The sequence below is a fragment of the Gopherus flavomarginatus genome, chromosome 12 (genome assembly GCF_025201925.1).
Source record: "Gopherus flavomarginatus isolate rGopFla2 chromosome 12, rGopFla2.mat.asm, whole genome shotgun sequence".
Lineage (NCBI taxonomy): Eukaryota > Metazoa > Chordata > Testudines > Testudinidae > Gopherus > Gopherus flavomarginatus.
In genome coordinates, this window is record NC_066628.1 from 3,418,155 (window position 1) to 3,440,136 (window position 21,982).

A 21,982-nucleotide genomic window follows, 5' to 3' on the forward strand; every position below is an offset into this window, starting at 1 on the left:
CAAAACAGCCTCTGGTGTCAATTACAGCAGCCCTGGGATTGCTCTAACTTATGGACAGTCCAGAGCAACTCAGATTATCTGGAGCAGCAGAAATTCTCCTTACTGCTCCCAGACCCACCCATGCTGGAAACCATCCTGCACTAGGGTTTTTTGGAGGGGGAGTCAGGGCAGGGGGGAGGCAGTGTAGCTTATGGCTGCTCTGTGCTGTACCTGCATTGCGTGAAATTCTCCTCTGGCCACTTGCAGCAAAATCCTGCCCCCGTTTGCTGACAGTGGAGAGTATAGGGGCCGAGGCAGGCTGAGTCCTGAGGTGTGTACCGAAAACTGGCTCCTACTGTGGGGGGCTGAGCACTTGACCTAAATAAGGACCCACCATGTCCAGATTCCCAGCGCAGAGGCTTACCCCGAACACCAGCCTTCCCCTCCCAGCCAGTGCTGGCCAGCTTTAGAGTAGCAGCTCCGTGGACCATTACAGAGGATGCCCGGCTGCAGCATTACCGCTGCGTGTACCGGCTTTCCTCGGAAGGAAGAGTCAATTACAGTAGCACCCTAAGATGCTGTGTGAGATCAGGGCCCCCTTGCGCTGGGGGCTGCAGAAGCATGTAGCACGTAGAGTTAATGTCGTGCCTACACCTCATCCCCACTCCAGGGAGGTGTCTGAGCAGTTCAGATTATTCTTGCCAATGCTCTGGTAGCCTGAGTCCATCATGCAACCATATAGAGAACCACGAGCCCCCAGCTAGAGCTTGGTGGGTCGTAATTGGAGAAGTGCCGTCTGATGCAGCATCCGGACTGGCGAGTGGGTGCATGGACTTCCCCTTTCCACCCCAGGCTTCTGCACCGAGAGCCCTGCACACAGAAGTGAGCTGCTACAGAGAGCTGATCAAAAGTGTTGCAGCCAGCTCCCCAAAAGCCAAAAATCCCCCTGGCACAGACCTGCTCTGGGGCAGTCACTGAAAGCAAGGGGCTCCCCAGCAAAATCCATCTGTGGGTTTACAATGACCACCCCACCCTTCGGGGGAAATAAAAGTCACTTACTGAGGGGCTGAGCTGAAAGGGGTGTCCTGGAGCCAGGAAAGGCAGGGGAGAGGTTCAGATCGGCATAGACTGTCTCCCCAGCCATGATGCGAGCAGCTGATAAGAGCACCTGGCTGTGTTTGGGGCAGCCTGATGTGCTCGGTATATGCATGAAATTGACCTCAATCCAACGTCAGGAAGTGCCGCCTCTGAAAGCTGAATTCCACTCCTCTCACGTGTGACTGCGAAGGGTCCTGTCACAGCCAGGGCTGAGTAGGTCCTGCAGCCTTAAACCAATGCAACTGGCCTTGAAATGTAGAGACTGGCGCAGTCTTGGGGCCAGGGATTTCGGATACACCATAGCTGTTGTAGGGTCCAGGCACATTGGGCTGGAAATTAAACTCCTGGCTTCTGACCTGCTGTGGGAATGTGCACAGGTCAATTCTTTCCCCCTGTGCTTCAGTTTCCCCTCCTGCTTTTTATTTCGATTGTGAACTCTTTGCAGCATGGACTCCCTGTCTGTCTGTGCAGTGCCCGGCACAGCGGGCCCCTGATCTCAGCTGGGGATCAACTCCCATTGAAACTAGGTGCTTAAATACCTCTGAAGGTCTGCTCCTAAGTGACCTTTCAAGGTTACACACTGAGTTAGTGGCAGAACTTTGTAACCCAGATCTCCTGGGTCCCAGTCCAGTGCATTAACCAGGAGACATCTTCACTTCTCTTTTAACACCACGTGAGGACATTGGTTCAGCCTGGGAATGATTTACCCAGTGCCGCTGGTGTGCCTGGCATTGTGCTGGTGAAAGGTTTTCTGTGATGTAGCTTTAGAATGGATCAATATCACTAGCATGGTTGAAAGCATTCAGCAGAGGGTCTAATGGAAGTACAAACTAGTCAGACTAGTCATTGACTGACTGACATCTTGGCCGATGTATTTTGCAAGTGTGGCCAGAGCACGCATCGGAAAATATTACTCTCATACCACAACCAGCCAGCCGAGACAGCTGACAGTGGTTAACAAGTATTAGCAGGGCTCTCAGGCCGGATCCCCGCCTGCTGTGAATTCACCCTATTTCCGTTGGAGTCAACAGGGCCAGAGAGCCCCCGCCAGTGCAAAGTCATTTTTTACAATGTGCAAAGTCACGCGCATTGGGAAAACTAATCTCAACTACGCTGACACAGTGATGGAGTCTAAATTGCCTGTTGCCACCCAAGCAGGAGAACTTGGAGTCACCATGGCTTGTTCTCGGAAAACGTCCACTCAATGTGCAGCAGCCATGAAAGGGTAACAGTATGTTAGGAAAGGGATAGAAAATAAGACAGAAAATATCATAATGCCCCTGTATACATCCGTGGAGCGCCCACACCTTGAATGCTGTGTGAAGTTCTGATCGCCCCATCTCAAGAAGAAGATAGTGGAACTGGAAACTGTTCAGAGAAGGGCATCAAAGATGATCAAGGGCATGGACCAGCTTCTGTACAAGAGAGACTAAAAAGATTAGGGCTGCTTGGCTTAGAAAAGAGAGGGAGGATATGACTGAGGTCTCTAAAACCATGGATGATGTGGAAAAAATGAATAGAGAAGTGTTATTTACCCTCTCCTACCACACACAAACCATGGCTCACCTGGTGAAATTAATAGGCTGCAGTTTTAATACAAACAAGAGGAAATACTTTTTCATGCAGCTCACAGTGAACCTGCAGAACTCATTGCCAGGGGATATTGCGACGGCCAAAAGTGTAACTGGGTTCCAAAAAAGAACTGGGTAAGTCCCTGGAGGACAGGTCGATCAATGGCTATTAGCCAAAGTTGTCAGGGATGCAACCCCATGCTTGAAGTGACCCTGAACGTCTGACTGCCAGAAGCCAGGAGATGCGGGTAGGGTGACTCTCTCCAAAACTGTCGTATTTGGAACACTCCTTCTGAAGCTCTGGTGCTGGCCGGTGTCGGAGACAGGATACTCAGCTAGATGGACCATTGGTCTGACCCAATATGGCATTTCCTATGTAAATTGGCTGTAGCTCCATTGAAGCCAATGGGGCCAGACCCCCACTGTGTATCTGAGCTCCCCAGGGCTTGCTGGATTCCACTAGCTGAGGGTTTGGCCTGTGACACTTCAGAGAAGACTTGGTTGCTACCTGCTGCTAACCACATCCCTGAGGGAAGCATGTCCTCTTACTTGACATGACTCTTTCTCATGGTTTCACGCCACCCTTTGGTGTGTGTGGTATAAAGGGGGTGTGAGGGGACAGGAAAAGGGGTGTGCAGATTTGAACAGTCCGTTCTCCATCTAGCCCTTCGATCCCTCGGAGACACGAATCGACGCAGCGGAAAACTCAGCGAGGCGAGAAATAACCCAGGCAGAGGCTCTGCGGTGGGAGGACACAATTTAATGGGAAGGCCACTGGGTGATGTAGAGCCCTTTAAGGGTGAGACAGTCAGATATCAGTGGCCCATTGATGCTAACTACAGGTGTGTGTCGTGTTTAGGAATGAGTTAGTATCTCTTTAAATAGTTTGTGAACCCTCTAATGACACTCAGCGTGTTGTACCCTTTTGTTGACTCACGTTACTGTAATGTCACTTCTAGCCTGTGCCGCACTTACCCTCGCAACACCACTGAGAGGCAGGGAAGTGCTATTCTTCCCGTTTTATAGCTGGGGAACAAAGACCGAAATGAAGGGCCAGATTTTTAAAGCTATTTAAGCACCCACAACTGCAGATAGGGCCCCTAGTGGCATTTTCAAACCACGCAGAGCCCTGGTTCACAGAGGGACTTTGGCACTGCAGTGCTGAGTGTCATAACATCTAAGCGTGTCTGGGCTGTAAGAAGGCTAAAGCCTCCCATTTTGACTCTTGATGAAAGAAGGAGACTTGCAAGTGGTCATTTGTACACAATGGAGTCCCATCTCAGCACCATGGCTGCATTTATAGCTGGGTGAGTCTGGACTCTGCTTCTGCAGCGCCTGGCACAACGGGGCCCTGATCTCAGCTGGGACAGGGACTGTCTCTCCCTGTGTGTCTGCACCACCCGGCACAACAAGGCCCTGATCTCACTTGGAACAGCGACTGTCTCTCCCTGTGTGTCTGTGCAGCACCCGGCACAACAAGGCTCTGATCTCACCTGGAACAGTGACTGTCTCTCCCTGTGTGTCTGTGCAGCACCCGGCACAATGGGGCCATGATCTCAGCTGGGGCAGGGACTGTCTCCCGCTGTGTGTCTGTGCAGCGCCCGGCACAACGGGGCCCTGATCCCAGCTGGGGCAGGGATTGTCTCTCACTATGTGTGAAGGGAATTATTTAAGTAGACAAAAGTGGAAGGTTTTCTTTGGCTGGACACAAAATTAAGTGTTGACACAGGCTGTGCCAATAGAAGGAAAGCTTTGCCAGATAAACTTTTTAGGGTAGACCATGTCAAAGAAGGAAATTTTAATCTGCAGAGATGACTGGATGGAAGCAAAAATCTGCAGAGACAGAGGAAGAGAATATCTGCAGGGACAGGAGAATAAAGGGACGGAGAGAAAAATCCCACAGGGGTGATTAGAAAGACGTCTGCGAAGGTGGCTGAATGGAAGGACGGAAACAAGTACATCTGCAGAGATGGGTTGGATGGATCCATGTGGGGTCAGGCTGGGTGGATGGATGGAGCTCGGCAGGGTTGGACATGCAGAGCTGCGTGGTGTGTTTTCTCCTACAAGGAAGGAGTGAGGTCTCAACACCCTGTCGTGTGTGAGGATCTACCAGTGTCAGCCTTCTGCCTGGGGAAGTTGGTAGCAACAAGGGCTGGGCTCAATATCTAGCGGTTCCTCGTAACCCTGCAAAACAGAACCAGCTCCAGCCCCCACCCAGTATTCTGCAAAAATGTTCCACACCCCCAGGTGTCTCTACAAGGCAGAATTTTCCCTTTCGCAAGCCCAGAGCCTGCGTATACGAAATGAGAACGTTTATGAAAAGGGAACTGAGTGTTAGTTTAGGGCAGCCGCATGCCAAGCCCTGCCACCATAAGCAAACCGCCCACCCCAGAGTACGCTAGGCAGTGGCCTTCGCCTCAGTGGCTCACCGGGCAGTGTGAGAGCCCGACTCACAGATGATCCTTTAATGCGTCACCCCCCTCTCCCTCCATTACATCCCGCTCACAGTCGCTGGCCTTGGCCAGGGAAGGCCCAGAGTTCAGACGGGCCCACCTCCCTCTCCCACCCCCCGCTGCTGCAACCGGGCTCACAGTTGCCCTGTTCACTCTGCATTAACTGCCCGCTGCCAGGCCACTGTTCACTCCGCCACCCCTGGCTGCTATGACATCATCGACCCCGGGGCCGTGGCTTTCTCTGCTGCCGCCTGCCGCTCTACGGCACTGTGCGATGCCATGTCCTGAGGTTCCACTGCTTCACCTGGCTCTCGGTGATCTCAGCGGTTAGCCAGGCACCTCACCATTTGTGTCAGCTGGGCCGTGCCTTTCACTGCCCTACTGGGGGTCTAAGGCTGTGTGTGTGAGTGTAGCGCACTGCACAACGGGGCTCTGACCTCAGCTGGGGCTGGGACTGTCTCTCCCTGTGTGTCTGTGCAGTGCCTGGCACAACGGGGCCCTCATCTCAGCAGGGGCAGGGACTGTCTCTTGCTGTGTGTTTGTGCAGCGCCTGGCACAATGTTCAAAATGATTTTTGTTTGAAAATTTCCTTTAATTTGATTTTTAAAACATCTGAGAAATGGTCAACATCAAACCATTTTGTTTGCCCACAAATGACTTTTTTTTACTTCTGTATCTGCAGAAAATTTAGAAAAAATTCATTTTTAGTTTGGCTGGAAATGATTTTTTTTTAATTGCCAGTGAACCAAAACACCTGTTACTCAGGCAGCTCTCAACAGGTGGCAATCTAAGCCCTGTGTGTTGCAAAGTTCTATACGCACAGAGTTTTGCTTCTGACAAAGCTCTCTTGGCCAAGCATGTTCACACTTGGCTGCCTTCACTGGTGCATTGTGTCCACGTGGCATTGGGCTGTGTTGGCAGAAGATGTGTTGAACTCTGGGTAGGCATCCCAGAGTCCTTGGCACCTCCGTTCAGCGCATCACCTTGTGGGACGTTTTTGCTGTGTATTGTGGGTTGGCTGCTGTGCGTTGTGGGATACTCTTCTTCCTCTCAGGGAATTGTGAGGATTTGGGCTGAAATTCTCACAACTCCCTTGGTTCCATCCCATAATCGAAGAAGAGCTCTGTGGAGCTTGAAAGCTTGTCTCTTTCACCTGCAGAAGTTGGTCCAGTAAAATATAATACCTCCCGCACCTTGTCTAGCTCGTAATCTACTGTTTTTTGTTCCATGATGCTGTTATTCCAGGTGTTGCTTGGTGAAGGGGATTATTTAAGTGGACAAAAGTGGAAGGTTTTCTTTGGCAGAACACAAAATTAAGTGTGGACACAGGCTGGGCCAACAGAAGGAAAGCTTTGCCAGATAAACTTCTTAGGGTAGACCCTGTCAAAGAAGGAAATTTTAAATCTGCAGAGATGACTGGATGGAAGCAGAAATCTGTGGAGATAGAGGGAGAGAATATCTTCAGGGATGGGAGAATAAAGGGATGGAGAGAAAGATCCCACAGGGGTGACTAGAAAGACTTCTGCGATGGTGGCTGAATGGAAGGACGGAAACAGAGACATCTGTGGAGCTGGGTGGATGGATCCATGTGGGGTCAGGCTGGGTGGATGGATGGAGCTCGGCAGGGTTGGACACGCAGAGCTGCCTGGTGTGTTTTCTCCTGCAAGGAAGGAGTGAGGTCTCAACACCCTGTCGTGTGTGAGGATCTACCAGTGTCACCCTTCTGCCTGGGGAAGTTCGCAGCAACAAGGGCTGGGCTCAATATCTAGCGGTTCCTCGTAACCCTACAAAACAGAACCAGCTCCAGCCCCCACCCAGTATTCTGCGAAAACGTTCCACGCCCCCAGGCATCTCTACAAGGCAGAATTTCCTCTTTCGCAAGCTCAGAGCCTGCGTATACGAAATGAGAACGTTTATGAAAAGGGAACCGAGTGTTAGTTTAGGGCAGCCGCATGCCAAGCCCTGCCACCATAAGCAAACCGCCCACTCCAAAGGACGCTGGGCAGTGGCCTTCGCCTCAGTGGCTCACCGGGCAGTGTGAGAGCCTGACTCACAGAGGATCCTTTAACGCGTCGCCCCCCTCTCCCTCCATTACATCCCGCTCACAGTCACTGGCCTTGGCCAGGGAAGGCCCAGAGTTCAGACGGGGCCACCTCCCTCTCCCACCCCCCGCCGCTGCAACCGGGCTCACAGTTGCCCTGTTCACTCTGCATTAGCTGCCCGCTGCCAGTCCGCTGTTCACTCCGCCGCCCCTGGCCGCTGTGACATCATTGACCCCGGGGCTGTGGCTTTCTCTGCTGCCGCCCGCCGCTCTACGGCTCTCTCTGTGATGCTATGTCCTGAGGTCCCACTGCTTCACCTGGCTCTCGGTGATCTCAGCGGTTAGCCGGGCACCTCACCATTGTGCCAGCTGGGTCATGCCTTTCACGGCCCCACAGCGGGTCTAAAGCGTAGCACCTCGACCTGGTTATTGGTGATTTCAGTCGAGGGAGCATTGAACGCAACTAAAGACTCCATTGACTCTTACCCGCGCTGTCCTTACACGGTGGAGAGTGGGCAGGTCAAAGGACATCAAGGACTTTTAGGCCAGGTCTACACTGCAGACCTACATCGGCACAGGCGCCAGCTCCATGGGTGCTTCAGCCAGGGAGAACCATGGGGAAAAATCAGCAGGTGATTAGCACCCACCGACAGCCAAGCTCCCCTCTCTCCCTGCACTCCACACTCTTGCCCGCCTGTCAACTTCTCCCCCTCCCTCCCCACGCCTCCTGCATGCCACAGAACAGCTGTTCTGGTGTGAAGGCCCCACGAGGAGGGAGGGGAGGAGCAGGGATGGGGCACTCTTGGGGAGGGGCAAAGATGGAGCCTTAGGAGAAGGGGTGGAGTGGGGGTGGGTGTTGCGGGTGGGGAGGGGGCAGGGCTTGGGGCTGAACAGGAGTTGAGCCCCCCTGGGAAAAATTAGGAGCTGGTGCCTGTGTATATCAGGGTACGTCGAGACTACCTGCCAGATCGGTGGGTAGTGATCGATTTATCTGGGATCGATATATTGCGACATATCGATCCCCGAACATGCTCCCGTCGACTCTGGTACTTCACCAGTGCGAGCGGTGGTAGTGGAGTCGACGGGGGGAGCTGCAGCCGTTGATCCTGCACCGTGAGGACGGGAGGTAAGTCAAAATAAGATACATCGACTTCAGCTATGCTATTCCCGTAGCTGAAGTTGTGTGCTTACGTCGACCCCCGGCCCCCAGTGTAGACCAGGCCTAAGGGGTGTAAAAAAAAAAATTCTTCTCTGCAAGCAACATAGTAATTCTGACATACTCCCCCTGTCCGAGTAGGCAGTGCTAGGTCAAAAGGAGAATTTATCTCTTCCAACATAGGTGCCTCCTCTGGAACAGTTAAGTTAACACTGATTTGAGAACTCTCTCCTCCCATTAGCATAGGAGCATTTTCATTAAAGCGTTACCGCTGCACCACTATGTGTAAACACAAGCCCATCAAGCAAACCCCACACTGCCAATTAGAAGCACTCATCCCCCCCCCTCTTTTTTTTCACAAGGGTTTACCGTTCCTATCCCTGGTTTAGTGAGTAAAGTCTAGCTGAGGGTGACCTCGCTCGAGGCAGGCTAAGTGCAGTTCTGCTGCCCTTTACTCACACAAGCAGGAAAACCACTTTCATTATCCCTGCACTCAAGTTTAAATATTTTATTAAGATGATGTTAAAAAAAAAACCTGAACGATACAGAGTTTAAGCATAGAAGTTTCTGGTTATCAGGGAATAATGTACAGATTATCGAGGGTGCAAAGTTTGGTTTCAGATTGGGTGGCATAAGGAATACATAATCTGCAGTATTCTCTATTTGGGATAAAAGGTTGATGGGTCAAAGAACAGACTAAAGGGGTTTGTAACCCAGCACCAGCGGGAATCGATCACTTTAGCGACCCAACTGTGTCTGCTGACAACCTGCGCTAGTGGGTGTGTCTATGCAAATACCGTCCGATGCTGAGATCTTCTCCCCCCAGCTCATTGCTGGATGTCAGGGGAGAGCTCGTTCAGACACGGGAAATCCCCCAGGCCCTGTAGAATGACCCTGTGTCTCAGCTTCTCACTCACTCCAGCACAGCCTGTAACTCTTGCCGTTGGGGGGCTGGGAGTGGGGGTCGAGGCAGAGGAGATTCAGCCAGAGAACACAAATCACTTAGTGGCAGGTAACCTCTGGCTTTCCAGGCAGGGCTGCCCAGAGGATTCAGGGGGCCTGGGGCAAAGCAGTTTCGGAGGGGCCCCTTCCATAAAAAAAAGTCACAATACTATAGAATACTATATTCTTGTGGGGGCCTGGGGCAAATTGCCTCACTTGCTCCCCCCGCACCCTTGGGCGGCCCTGTTCCCAGGGACTGCCAGGCTCTGTCGTCTCCTGGTCCAGTATCCTGCAGGGCCACCCGGGGGGCAAGTGGGGCAATTTGCCTGGGGCCCCATGAGCCCTGGCTCGGTGACATTGGGGTGCTCTTCAGTGCTGTCGAAGGGGTGGAGCAACTGAAGGGACCCCCACTGCCGAAATGCCGTCAAAGACCCGGACCGCTGCCGGGTGAGTACAAGTGCCGCAGTTCACCCACTTTGCCCCAGGCCCCCTGAATCCTCTGGGCAGCCCTGGTATCCTGTATCTGTTGGTGGCCAGCGCCAGCTGCTTCCGAGGAAGGGGCCGTAACCCTGCAGCTATCGGATCATCTGCCTTTGGGGAAAGTTCTCTCTGAGCTCGTGGGGCACGTCAGGGAGTTAAGAGAGTCCAGCTATTGCCAACGCTCAGCACCCTCTGCATCGCTTTTAGGGGTGTGAACGGGCACCGCATGGACGCACGCTGCCCCCTACTGACGGGAGAGGGGAACTTTCCAGGTTGATTTCTACCAGCCGGGCTTCCGTTTGCATTAGTGAAGGCAAGTCGAAGTCCCTCCCAGTGCTGAGTCTGAGGCCTGGTCCACACTACAGCGTTAAATCGATTTAAACAGCGTTAAATCGATTTAACGCTGTACCCGTCCACACTAGAAGGCACTTTAAATCGATTTTAAGGGCTCTTAAAATCGATTTCTGTACTCCTCCCCAACGAGAGGAGTAACCCTAAAATCGATATTACTATATCGATTTAGGGTTAGTGTGGACGGAAATCGAAGTTATTGGTCTCATTCTTTTACTGAGCTACCCAGAGTGCACCGCTCCGGAAATCGATGGTAGCCTAGGACAATGGACGCACACCACCGAATTAATGTGCCCTAGTGTGGACGCGTAAAATCGATTTTATAAAACCGGTTTTAATAATTTCAATTTTATGCTGTAGTGTAGACGTGGCCTGAGGCAGCTCGTAGAGCCTGCTGGACTTCATTCCACAGCCTGTCCAGCCCCCAAGGGTGCGTCTACACTGCAAAAACCCAAATGTGCGGTAGCAAGTTTCCAGCTCACACTACAGGGCTAAAAATAGCTGTGCAGACATTCCTGCTTGGGCTGGAGCTCAGGGTCTGAGAGCTGCCCCGAGCTGGGTTTCAGAGCTTGAGCGGGAATATCTATGTGGCTATTTTTTAGCCCTGTTGCACAAGGCCCACAAACCTGAGTCTGTAGACCCAGGGTTTGAGACTTGTGAAGGGTGACCAGACAGCGAGTGTGAAAAATTGGGACAGAGGTGGGGTGTAATAGGAGTCTATGTAAGAAAAAGACCAAAATTGAGACTGTCCCTATAAAATTGGGAGAGCTCATGGCTGCAGGTTTTGCGGGGTTTTTTGCACTGCAGATGTATCCCAAGAAACCTCTGTCTTCTGCACAGTGAGATGCAGATAAAGCTGGGCAAATAATGGATTTGTTTTGGTACAGTCTGAACCATGTCTGTGCATTCTGAAAACAACATTTATTTTGGGTTGAACTGAAAAATGAAAAAAGAACAGGAGAACTGATGGCACCTTAGAGACTAACAAATTTATTTCAGCGTAAGCTTTCGTGAGCTACAGCTCACTCCTTCGGATGCATGGAGAAATGAAACTCTTTGAAAGTTTTAATGAATCAAAACATTGAAAAAAATAATAATTTGGGGTCGAATTAAACATTTTGTTGGATCCAAAATGAACCATGGTGTTTTTTCTTCTGAGCATTTTAAGCATTTGCTCATTAAAACGAAAGGAAGTTTTTGAAACTACAAGTCACTTTGAACCAAAAGAATCCAAACATTTTGTTGAAAAAAGGTCAAAAAATGAAACATTTTGGCTTTTTTGGAGTTAGTTTTGATTTGTTATTTGTACTGAGATAACTTGGCAAAACTGAGATGAATTTGCCAAATATTCTGGTGTCACTGGATCTGCATTTACCTCAGGGGAAAAATGGTTTGTGTGAAAAATTTCACCCAGCTGTATCTATGGAACCTGTGTTTCAGATGGTTCTATTGTGGCAGAGATGTGGAGTTGAGCTTTTCGCTGCCCTGAGCCCAATTTGTGAAGTGCGTTGGGAGATCTTAGGCTTGATGTCATATTCGCTAGGGAGCCAGTGCAGAGAGCGGAGGATGGGAATCCCTTTTGCTAAGGAAACATGATGTCGGGCTTTAAAATCTCGTTATATTGTCCTGTGGGAGCTGGCTTCATGCTCAGATTGATTGCACTGCTATAGTACAGATTGAAGGTAACCAGACCACATATTGATGCAGCCCGTAATCAGTATTGTCAACCCCAAGTGTTTAAAAGTCATGGATCGGGTCCCCAAATAATGAAATTGGCTTCAAAATTTTGAAGGTTTTAAAAAAATAAAATTTAGAGGGTATTTTTATTTGACTTATGATTTCTGAGCATTTAGGGCTCACTCTGATCATGTTTTCAACCAAACAGGCAACAAATTTGCGTTATAAAACAAATGCTTAGATTCTTATGTAATCACATGAGTCCGGGAGCTGGTGCTTTAAGAAAAGCGCCAAATATTGTGAAGCTTGTGATAGAATTGTGAGAGTTGGCAACACTGACAATGATTTAATTCTTACACACACAAAACTTTGTCTTGCAGCTAGGGCTAGCCGGAAATCTTTCCTCTCCTGAGGGAGGGAAAAATAATTTTTGTCAAATTTTTCAAGGGGAACAAAATTGATGTTTTTTGAAAAAAAGGAAAAAACCACCATGTTTTGTTTTCGGGTCGGCAACAGAAAACTGATTTTTATCTGATATTGATTTTTTCCCCCTTGAAAAACTGCTGTAAACCAAATGAAAAAATATCAGCTGAAATCTGAAGCATGTTCAGATTTTGGCCCAAATTTGCTCTTCAGTGAAAAGTCAAAACTTTTCAGGGAAACCAGAAAATTTCCATTAAAAAACATCCTTCGTTTCACTGAAAATCTAAATTTCCATCAGAAAATTCTAGTGGTAAGAAGGCCACCTGCCCTAGGGCTGCAGTGAGCAGATTGCAGGACATCCTGCCAGGCTGAGCTGGGGAAAGCAAGTTAATTAGCAGGGAAATGATTCCACCCCATCTATACTGGGGGGAGGGATAGCTCAGTGGTTTGAGCATTGGTTTGCTAAGCCCCAGGTTGTGAGTTCAATCCTTGAGGGGGCCGTTTGGGGAACCAGGGTAAAAATCTAGGGATTGGTCCTGCTTTGAGCAGGGGGTTGGACTAGATGACCTCTTGAGGTCCTTTCCAACCCTATGATTCTATGCTGTAGCAGCTCCCTCTTCAACCTCAGTTACTTCCCAGCTACAGCAGCTCATTGTGGGCAAACAACAGTCTGTATGAGGTGTTTGTCTGGGGAGGAGCAGGAGGTCTGAGCAGAAAAGAGGAGGAGCTGCATGTATCAGGGACCCAACTGGATCCTATAGAACATGTGCATTGAACGGGGCTGTCCCTACATTCATCTCGGTGCAATTAGCTACCTCCCTGACTCAGTGCATTCTATTCATTTCCTGTGGGAGGAAGATTGCAGGATGGAGTCTCAGCCGATTGCTAGAATGATTTGCAGTGTCACCAGTGGAAGCAGGACAGAGAGTGATGGGCTCAGAGGCCAAAGGCCTTTGGGAAGTGTCAGAGGTTGAGATCAGGTTTTAAAAGCCTCCCACTGATGGGATGCCCGGGAGGAAGATTCAGTGGGCACTGAGGTAAGAGAATCTCTGTGTGTGTCTTCAGGGCCATGCTCAGGGGTGTCGGAGCGTAGGTCCACACAGTGGGAAGTCCCGTTAGAAGAGGGGTGGGGAAAAGGGGTCAGGCCAAGACAGCGAAGTGGCAGCCAGAGAACTGTGTCCAGTTTTTGGTCACCAATGTGTAGAAAGGATGTAGAGAAATTGGAAGGGATCCACAGGCAAGGGACAAAGATGACCCAAGGGATGGAACACAAACCCTGTGAGCAAAGGCTGACGGAACTGGGTATGTTTAGTTTGGAAAAGAAGATAGAAGGGAGCCTTTGACATAACAGACAGAGAAAAGTTGCTCTGTCTTGCCACAGAGGCAGAACAAGAGGCAATGGGTTCAAACAGCAGCACGGCAGGTCTAGTTTAAATCTCAGGAAAAACTACCTAACTGGAAGAACAGCAGGGCAGTGGAACAGACACCTCGGGAGGTGGTGGAAGCTCCTTCGCTGGAGGTTTTCGAAAGGAGGCTGGAGCCATCTGTCCTGGATGGTTTAGACATAACAAATCCTGCATCTTGGCAGAGGGTTAGAGTGGGTGACCCTTGTGGTCCTGTCTAACCCTATGCAGGGCCGTCCTTAGGCATAGGCAACATAGGCAGCTGCGTAGGGCACCTGAAAATTTGGGGCACCACTGGGTCTTAGTGTCCACCGCTTGTTTTCCTATCCCTGTTCTGACCCTTCCTGCAGGCTCCCACAGATGGCTGCTCTAGCCTGGTGAGTCTTCCTTGGGAGGGAATCTAGTAGTTAAAAGTGAAAAAACCTCCAGCCTACCAGACCTATTAGCACAACATTGAAACTGTTAAAGAGACATTCAAGGGGTAATAAAGCCATTTAACAGGCATTTGCCAACCCCAAGGTATATACTGACAGGTTTCAGAGTGGTAGTCCTGTTAGTCTGTATCAGCAAAAACAAGGACGAGTCCTTGTGTCACCTCAAAGACTAACAAATTATTTGGGCATAAGCTTTTGTGGACTAGAACCCATTTCATCAGATGTCCACGAAAGCTTATGCCCAAATAAATTTTTATACTGTCAGTTTCTGACTTTACTGACAAAAACAGTTGTGCATTAATGTAATATTTACACAGAACATGTCAGTCTACAGGACCTTAGTTTAAAATTTGCTTTAAAAATATTTCATTAGTGAGCTGGTGAAGATTATGAAATCCCATTTCTAAAAAATGCTTGCATAGAGTTTTAGATGCACAATCATCTTTAGCCTTAAATGTGTGGATCTTCAGACATAGTTTTCTAAATAAATCCTTCAAAAGACCTCCCTTATCTAAAATACACATTTTAATTACTATAGTTAAAAAAAAAAGTGCTTCCAAGTCTTCCTGTCCTTTCTGTCCATCCCTTCACCACCTCTCCCCCCACTCCCCATTGAAGAGAGCCCTTAAAGGGACAACAGTCCTTCCCTTCCAGATAGCTGGACAAAGAGTTCCCTTTCTTTACTTCTGACTATCCGACAAACTAGTTTTAAAAGAACCCTCCAGCAAAATCAGTACCTTAGTAAGACAAAATCCTTGTTATACCTAAAATCTTTGGAAACATATTTTTTTAAAGTTGGTGAAATTTCATAACCATGTCTCTTGTTATGGAGATCACACAAAGTAAATTACTGTTCCCTTTTTCTAAAAGCAACGAACATTGTTATGAACACACTAAACCTCTCTGATTAATTTAAAAGAATGTCTTTGTTTCAGTGAGTTAAATATGTAGTAATCTGGAATGCTGGCTTAAGATTTGAGTACATTTAAAATATAAATTCAGCTTAGAAATACTGATGAAGAAAGTGTAAAACAGAGAAGAGCTGCATCATGTATTCCATTATATGTAATGTTGTGTTCAGCAGGACAGCTGACTCACCCTTACTACGAAGTTTTTGCAAATAAATCTCTGACAAACTTCAGGGCATATCAAAAAACCTGTGACTTGACATTTTTTATTCCCAAATTTTAGTGCTTTTAATTAGGTACTTTCTTCATGTCCATTCTGCATGAGGGAGAGTGCATGGAAGTCTCTGCAGGGAACAGTGACTCTCCGCCACCGTGAGGCAGGCTGGGCATCTCATTATCCTTTGCTGTCAAGTCCCTCCTCCCCCTCCCCCACCAGGCTGTGAGCTTGGGCTGCCATCCGGCATAGGGGCACCAGTTTGATAATACTGCGTAGGGCCCCATAAATCCTAAGGACGGCCCTGACCCTATGGTTCTGTGAACCCAGCCCTCTCCTCTGAATGGATTTGACACCTCCGAGCTGGAGGGACAGGATTTAGCTGCACAAGGAGATGGGGAACGCTGTGGATGGGTGTGGGGGGGGGCAGTGACATGGTGTGGGCAGAGTGAGGCAAATGCATGTGGGGTGGAAGGAGGACGGTACAGAAAGGCCCTAGTGAGACCACAGATGCAAATCAGAGCTCTGTCTGGCAGATCGGCCAGGCGCTGCTGGATTGTCCCTGGGAGAAGGGACCCTGGAGGGACATGGCACTGGGACAGAGATGCCCATGGGAACAGTTCCTTTTTCCCCTCAAACCGCTTGCCTTGGGGGGCTGGGTTAGCAACGGCTGCGCTGATGATTTGTTATAAGCTGCTGTCCGGGTGCTCAGAGCATTGGCTCCCCCCATCTCTGCCAGCCACAGTATGGATTCATCCATCACTTACTGGGAATGGGTGGGGTTCATGGAGACCCCCCAGGGCTGGAGCTGGGGACGTCTCTGCACTGCTGGGAGCTGGCCCTGTGCTGTACTGAGCTCCCCACGAGGCACACCTTGCTGGGGTGAACAGTTACTAACAGCTGTAGCACCTGGAGAGAGACCACAACTGAGATCAGGGCCACGTTTTTCTGGGTGCAGCACAGACACAGGAAGAGACAATTCTCCCTGCCCTGTAGAATCAGGTGACCTGAGCTGTAGAGACTTTATGACTTGGCCAAGGTCACACCAGGAGTGTGTGGTGGAGTCAGGAATTAAATCTAAATTTTCCAGGTACCGTGGCAACGGCTCGAGTGCCGAGTCAGCCTTCTTCACAACATGGCTGCCCCTGCCAAAACTGCTCAACACATCCAGAGACTTTGGCTTTGTTCTGGGATCAGGTTGTACTGGTTTCACAAAAGGTGCATTTTTAAAGGTTCAAAACCCAGCCCGACTCCCCGTGTTCCCAGTCAGGGAAATGAAACGAATTGTTTCCCTTTTGTAACCAAAGCAAGTGGCGTTAAAAGCCTCCGCATCTTAATTGAGACACGCTCTGTGCCTGTCCCTCCTCCAGCTAGTCCATCATTCCTCACTAGAAGAATTGCCAGTGTGGATTTTCATAACATTAATTGTCCCTCTCCTTGTTCCCAGGCATTAACGAGCAGTGACATAACTCACAACGTTAGCATTTAAGGCATCATCTCACTTAGTGGAGAATAGTTCATATCTCAGAGCGATTGTTTCAGGCTGTCTGCAGACTCAGACAGCAGTCACAGCACCCGTTATACTTGGGGCAGTTCCTATAGGAATTGCTGGACTGGATCAGATCAGATTCAAGATCCATCTAACCCAGGGCCTTGCCTCTGGCCAGTAACGGATGCTTCAAAGGCAAATGTAAGTGCAACAGGAGATGTGGGTTAATCTGCCCCCCATAATAGGGCATACCTTGGTCTCTAATAGTTAGACTGAGCTATGTACGCCCTGAACCTGGAGGTTCCCTGCCACAATTTGTTAGCATTAACTGTTGTAACTCAGGGGGCTCTTTTTATCCATAAAAGGGTCCAATCCTTTTTGAAGTTGCAAAGTTCTTAGCCCTGACATCTTCCTGTGGCAATGAGTTCCACAGTCTAATTATGTAAAATTACAAGTAACTCAGCCTAGATGCACTGCAGTCACGTAATCTAGCCTGGACAGAGGAAAACTGGTTAAGTTCTCCTTCAGACCAGCTGGGTGTCTGGGATCAGGGCCAGCTCCAGGCACCAGCGAACAAAGCAGGTGTTTGGGGTGGCCAAGGGGAAGGGGCGACACGTCCAGCTCTTCGGCAGCAATTCGGCAGTGAGTCCCTCGGTCCCTCTCAGAAGGAAGAGCCTGTCGCCAAAGAGTCACCGAAGAAGAAAGCGGCGCAGTGGAGCTGCCGCCGAAGTGCCGCCAATTGCTTTTTCTTTTCCCCCTATCGCTTGGGGCAGCAAAAACCCTGAAGCCGGCCCTGTCTGGGATGGAGGTGTGGCCACCCACTTGGAGTCAATGGGGCCAGATCTCCAAGTGGGTGGCCACACCTCCATCCCAGACAGGATCTGGTGTTTGTTGTCCTGTGGCTCTCAGTGACCTGTGGAGAGGGAATGATTTAAATCATGGCTGAGGGACATACAGCTGCTCTGGGATAGGAAGCTGTAAATCAGCTGCTCTCAGACTCTGCCAGCTGAGGGAGCTGTGGGACAGTGATCTCTGTGCAGGGCTGGTATAAAAACTATTGAGCAGGGGAGAAACTTTTGTTACCTTTTGAGGGTGGGTTTTTCTGTGACCTAAAAAGCCAGGGCTTGGACTGACCCAGTTAATGGGTGCTCAGGGCTTTGTCCTGAGCCAGAGGCAGCCGGAGAGGTACCGTGTGTGTAACTGAGCCTGGCGTGTGGGTGTGTAGTCAGTAAACACAGTGACTGGGAACTCCCCTGTGCCTGTGTGGATGCTACACACTATTTTGTTGTGCAAAGAGCAAAAGACACAGCATAGTCCCTGCCCAGGGGAGTTTATTATCCAAATAGACAAGACAGGGGGAGGGGAAGAGATGGGCCCAAGGTCACGCAGCAGGGAGGGGGCTGAGACAGGGATTGAAACCCAATTTTCAGAGTCATAAGCCCTTTCGTTTTCAGTCCAGAAACAGACCAGAGAGCAGCTGCGGCATTAAACTTAATTAGACATGTAACCCTTCTGCCCCTCTAGTTGGCAGCAACAAGGGCCGGGTTCAGTATCCAGGGGTTCCGTTTCAGTAACACAATGCATAACCGGCTCGAGCCCCCACCCAGTGACCTGGGACACTCACATACCACACCCCCCTGGGCGCCTCTAGGAGGCAATACTTCCCCTCTCGCAAGCACGGAGTCTGAGTGTAGCAAAATCTTTTTTAATAAAGGAAGGAATCAATGCGGCATCCCATTGGAGAAACACCACAAACAGGGTTATAACACAAACCATAAACAAAAACCCACCTCCAAGTACGTTTGGCACTGTCCTTTTTCCGCTTAGGGTTTTAAGTCCAATCACCCCAAAGTCCAACAACACAAAAGTCTCTGGTCAATGCCACCCCAGAGTTCGAGAGTCTATCTGTAGAGGTCCCTCCCCCCAGCCTGGATAGAAAGGGGCACCTTACATGGTCTGGGGCCAACTGCCCTGCCTCTCCGTGGGTTCTGCTTCCGCCTTCTCCACGAACTGCTCCGCTTTACCAGCCGCTCCACGCTGCTCCTCCAGCCGTCCTCAGAAACTGCTCCGCTCCACCAGCTGCTCTGCTCCATGAGCTGCTCTGCAAAACTGCTCGGCTCCGCTCGCTCTGTGGGCCGCTCCACCCGTCCCACAGCTACTCCGCTCTGCCAGCCGCTCTGCTGCCACCAGCTGTCCCGTGATCCGCTCCAGCCGTCCCCGCAACTGCTCCACTCCGCCAGCTGCTCTGTTCCACAGCATATCTTCAGGCTCCCCCACTAGCTAGCACAATGCTCAGTGCTCTCAGCTCAGTCATTTCAGCTCTTTTGTGATTTCAGCTCTTAGTGATTCCAGCTCATAGTAGGGGAGCCCCAGTGCTAGTGCACCATTAGCCCAAAGTGAGTTCAGCTCAGTCACCTGTATCTAGATTCTTGAGAGAATAAAAAAATCAACTCTGACATTCCACAGTGGAGAGAGGAGGGGGTGGAACTGGTGCTTCTGGCTCCACAAGGCGACTGCACCACCAGGCACAAATACCTGTCCCCAGCCTCTCTCAATTCACTGGGTTTTGGAACCCATGTCCCTTGTCTAGCAAGTACCACCCAACTGAGGGTGAGTCATTTGTCACCAAGCAGTCCCACCGCTCAGCAGTCTGGGATAGGGTAGGCGTGTCTATGCAAATAAACTCTCTGACATTCTTTCCACCAGATGTCAGGGTAGAGCTTATCCTGACTCTGCTTACAGACAAATAACACACAGGTGTGAGACTGCAGCCAATCTCAACCAACCACATCACTAAAAGCCTCTTCCATTCTTCACTATTTTCACTTGCATGTTCTTGCCACAGCCCCAGCTGCTGGTCTGTTTCATGTCTATTCAGACTGCAAGCTCCTTGGGGAAGGGACTTAACTCGGTCTGTAAAACTCCCAGGGCAAAGGGGCTCTGATCCCAACAAGTCTCCAGCCGCTGCCATATACATTCTATTCTCCTCATTGCTGCATGACATGAGCACCTGTCGGTGACCCGGGATTCGTTCCCTCTCATCCCGTCCCTGAAGGAGAACAGAAAGGGCGCGCTGGGGAGCGTTTTGTTTTTAGTGCACACACTGGTCTGGGTACTAAATATAAATGTTTACTCGGGCAGCATAAAGCGTCTTTCATATTGATGCCAATTTTCTCTATACTCGCTTTAAGGTAAAGAAAAGGAATTCTCTCTCCCTCCTCCACTGACCCCACTCCCTCCCTCCGCTCTCACACACGGACACACACAACAGAGCTCCCCCCTTCATGTCATTCACAACGTGGCTGCAGAGAACAGGAGAGTCACAGCGATGTCGGGCTGGACAGGACTTCACGAGCTCAAGTCCATCCCCTTCCGCTGTGGCAGGCGCAAGTAAACCTAAACCAGGCTGACAGGCATTTGTCTAACCTGCTCTTAAAAACCTCCAGTGATGTTACCCTTAGAGTTTGTTACCCTGCCAACTTAGATGCCTCACTGGTCTCGCACACTCCTCCACAGCATTAGACACAAGCCTCGATGCCTTTACGGTTTGTGTAACAGCCTCATTGCAGGGCCCTCCTGGCTCCTGCCCCCACTGGGCTGAGAAAGTCACCCAGAGACCTTTAGGTGCAGAGCCCACCTGGTGCTTTTACCTACAGGCTGTGCTCCCACCACCTTTCACCATACACGTCGTCCCCTTCTCACAGTCCCCCAGCAGGAGAGAGGGGGCAAGTTATCTCTCTGCCTCCCCTCACTGCCCTTCTTCTACTGCAGCTTTCCTCTTTCCAGCTTCCCCCTGGCTTCCTTCTCCTGGGCTCTTATCCAGCCAGCCTGAGAAGGCAGCAGCTGTTCAAACTTCCCCAATCAGGGCCAGGAGGTTTACCCAGCTCCATTCACCCCCCTTCATTGGAGCTGGAGTGACTGAAGGCTGGCAAAGCAATTTTCTGCTTAGTCCCTGTCACAGTTCATCACCCTTTAGCCCCTCACTTCCTAGCAGACCGGCAATTTTATCAAACCAGGGACATGGCCATTTCTCTGCCCTTGATACCCAGGCTCCCCCCTCATCAAGGTATAAAAAAGTCCCCAGCAAAAACCCAGAAAGTCCCTACAATGCCATCCTTTCAATTCAGCTCTGCTCTAACATCCACAGACTGTGGCCAACTGGTGAGGGCAGGGCTGGAGGAAGCTGAGACTGTAACTGACTATGCAAAACATGCTGATTTTATCTGTCAAACAATTTGCTTAAACAAGCACCCACAGCGAAAAATTAGTGGGTGCTCTGCACCACTGGCAGTTAAGCTCCCCAAACCCCCCGTCCCACCTCACCTCCCACCCCCCGAGCACGCCACATCCCAGATCCTCCGCCAACCTCCCAGTGCTTCCCGCCGCCAAACAGCTGCTTAGTGGTGCTTAGGACTTTCCAGGAGGAGGGGGCGGATGTGGCGCATGAAGCAGAGGAGGCGGGGCAGGAGTGGGGACTTGGGGGTGGAAAGGGACTAGGGGTGAGTTATATGGGACCTGGTGCCCGGGCTCCAGCAATATTAAGGGCCTGGGGGCCCGGCTCCACCGATGTTTGGGGTCGAGTCTCTCTCCTGGCCCCACCTACCACCCTTGCGCGCCTCCCCTGAGTGTCCCTCAGCCCCCACTTGGTGCCCCCGTGCACCTGCCCTGGGACCAGGCATGTCCCTGCCTCGAGCCAGTGGCTGCCTCCTGCAGCTCTGGGCTGCACACCACTCTGCCGGCTCCCAGCATCAACTGCCACCCCAGCGTCCTAGTGTCCCCCACCACTAGTGCCAGGGCCAGCTGACCCTGCCGTGCCTCAGACCCTTCCCTCTTCCAACGGGACCCTCCACCAGCACATGGGGGCCCCCTGCCCACGGTCACTGCTCATGCCCTGTGCTGGGCAAGGGGCAGCCCCACTCCCCACCCCCAGTGAGGCTACAGTGAGGGGCACATGTCATGGCAGCCCCCCCAGCACCCACCACAGGGGAGGCGCGGGGGCTTCCTGGATCTGAGAGGGGCCCTAGGAGCATGTGCAGTGACAGTGGTGCGAGGTGAGTGTGCTGCTGGGGAGAGGGCTCGGGGGGGAGTCCTCCTCTCTGGCCCCAATCCTGGCGCAGCCTGCCTCCACTTCACACTCCTCAGCCCCGGCCCTGCCCCCTCCCAGAGCCCACACCCCCAGCCAGACCCATCACCCCCTGCACCTTAACCCTCTGCCCCAGCCCTAAGCCCCTCGCACACCCAAAACCCCTCATCACCAGACCCACCCCACAGCTCTCACATTTTTACATTATTTATGTAAGCAGAGTCAGGATAAGCTCTACCCTGAGATCTGGTGGAAAGAATGTCAGAGAGTTTATTTGCAT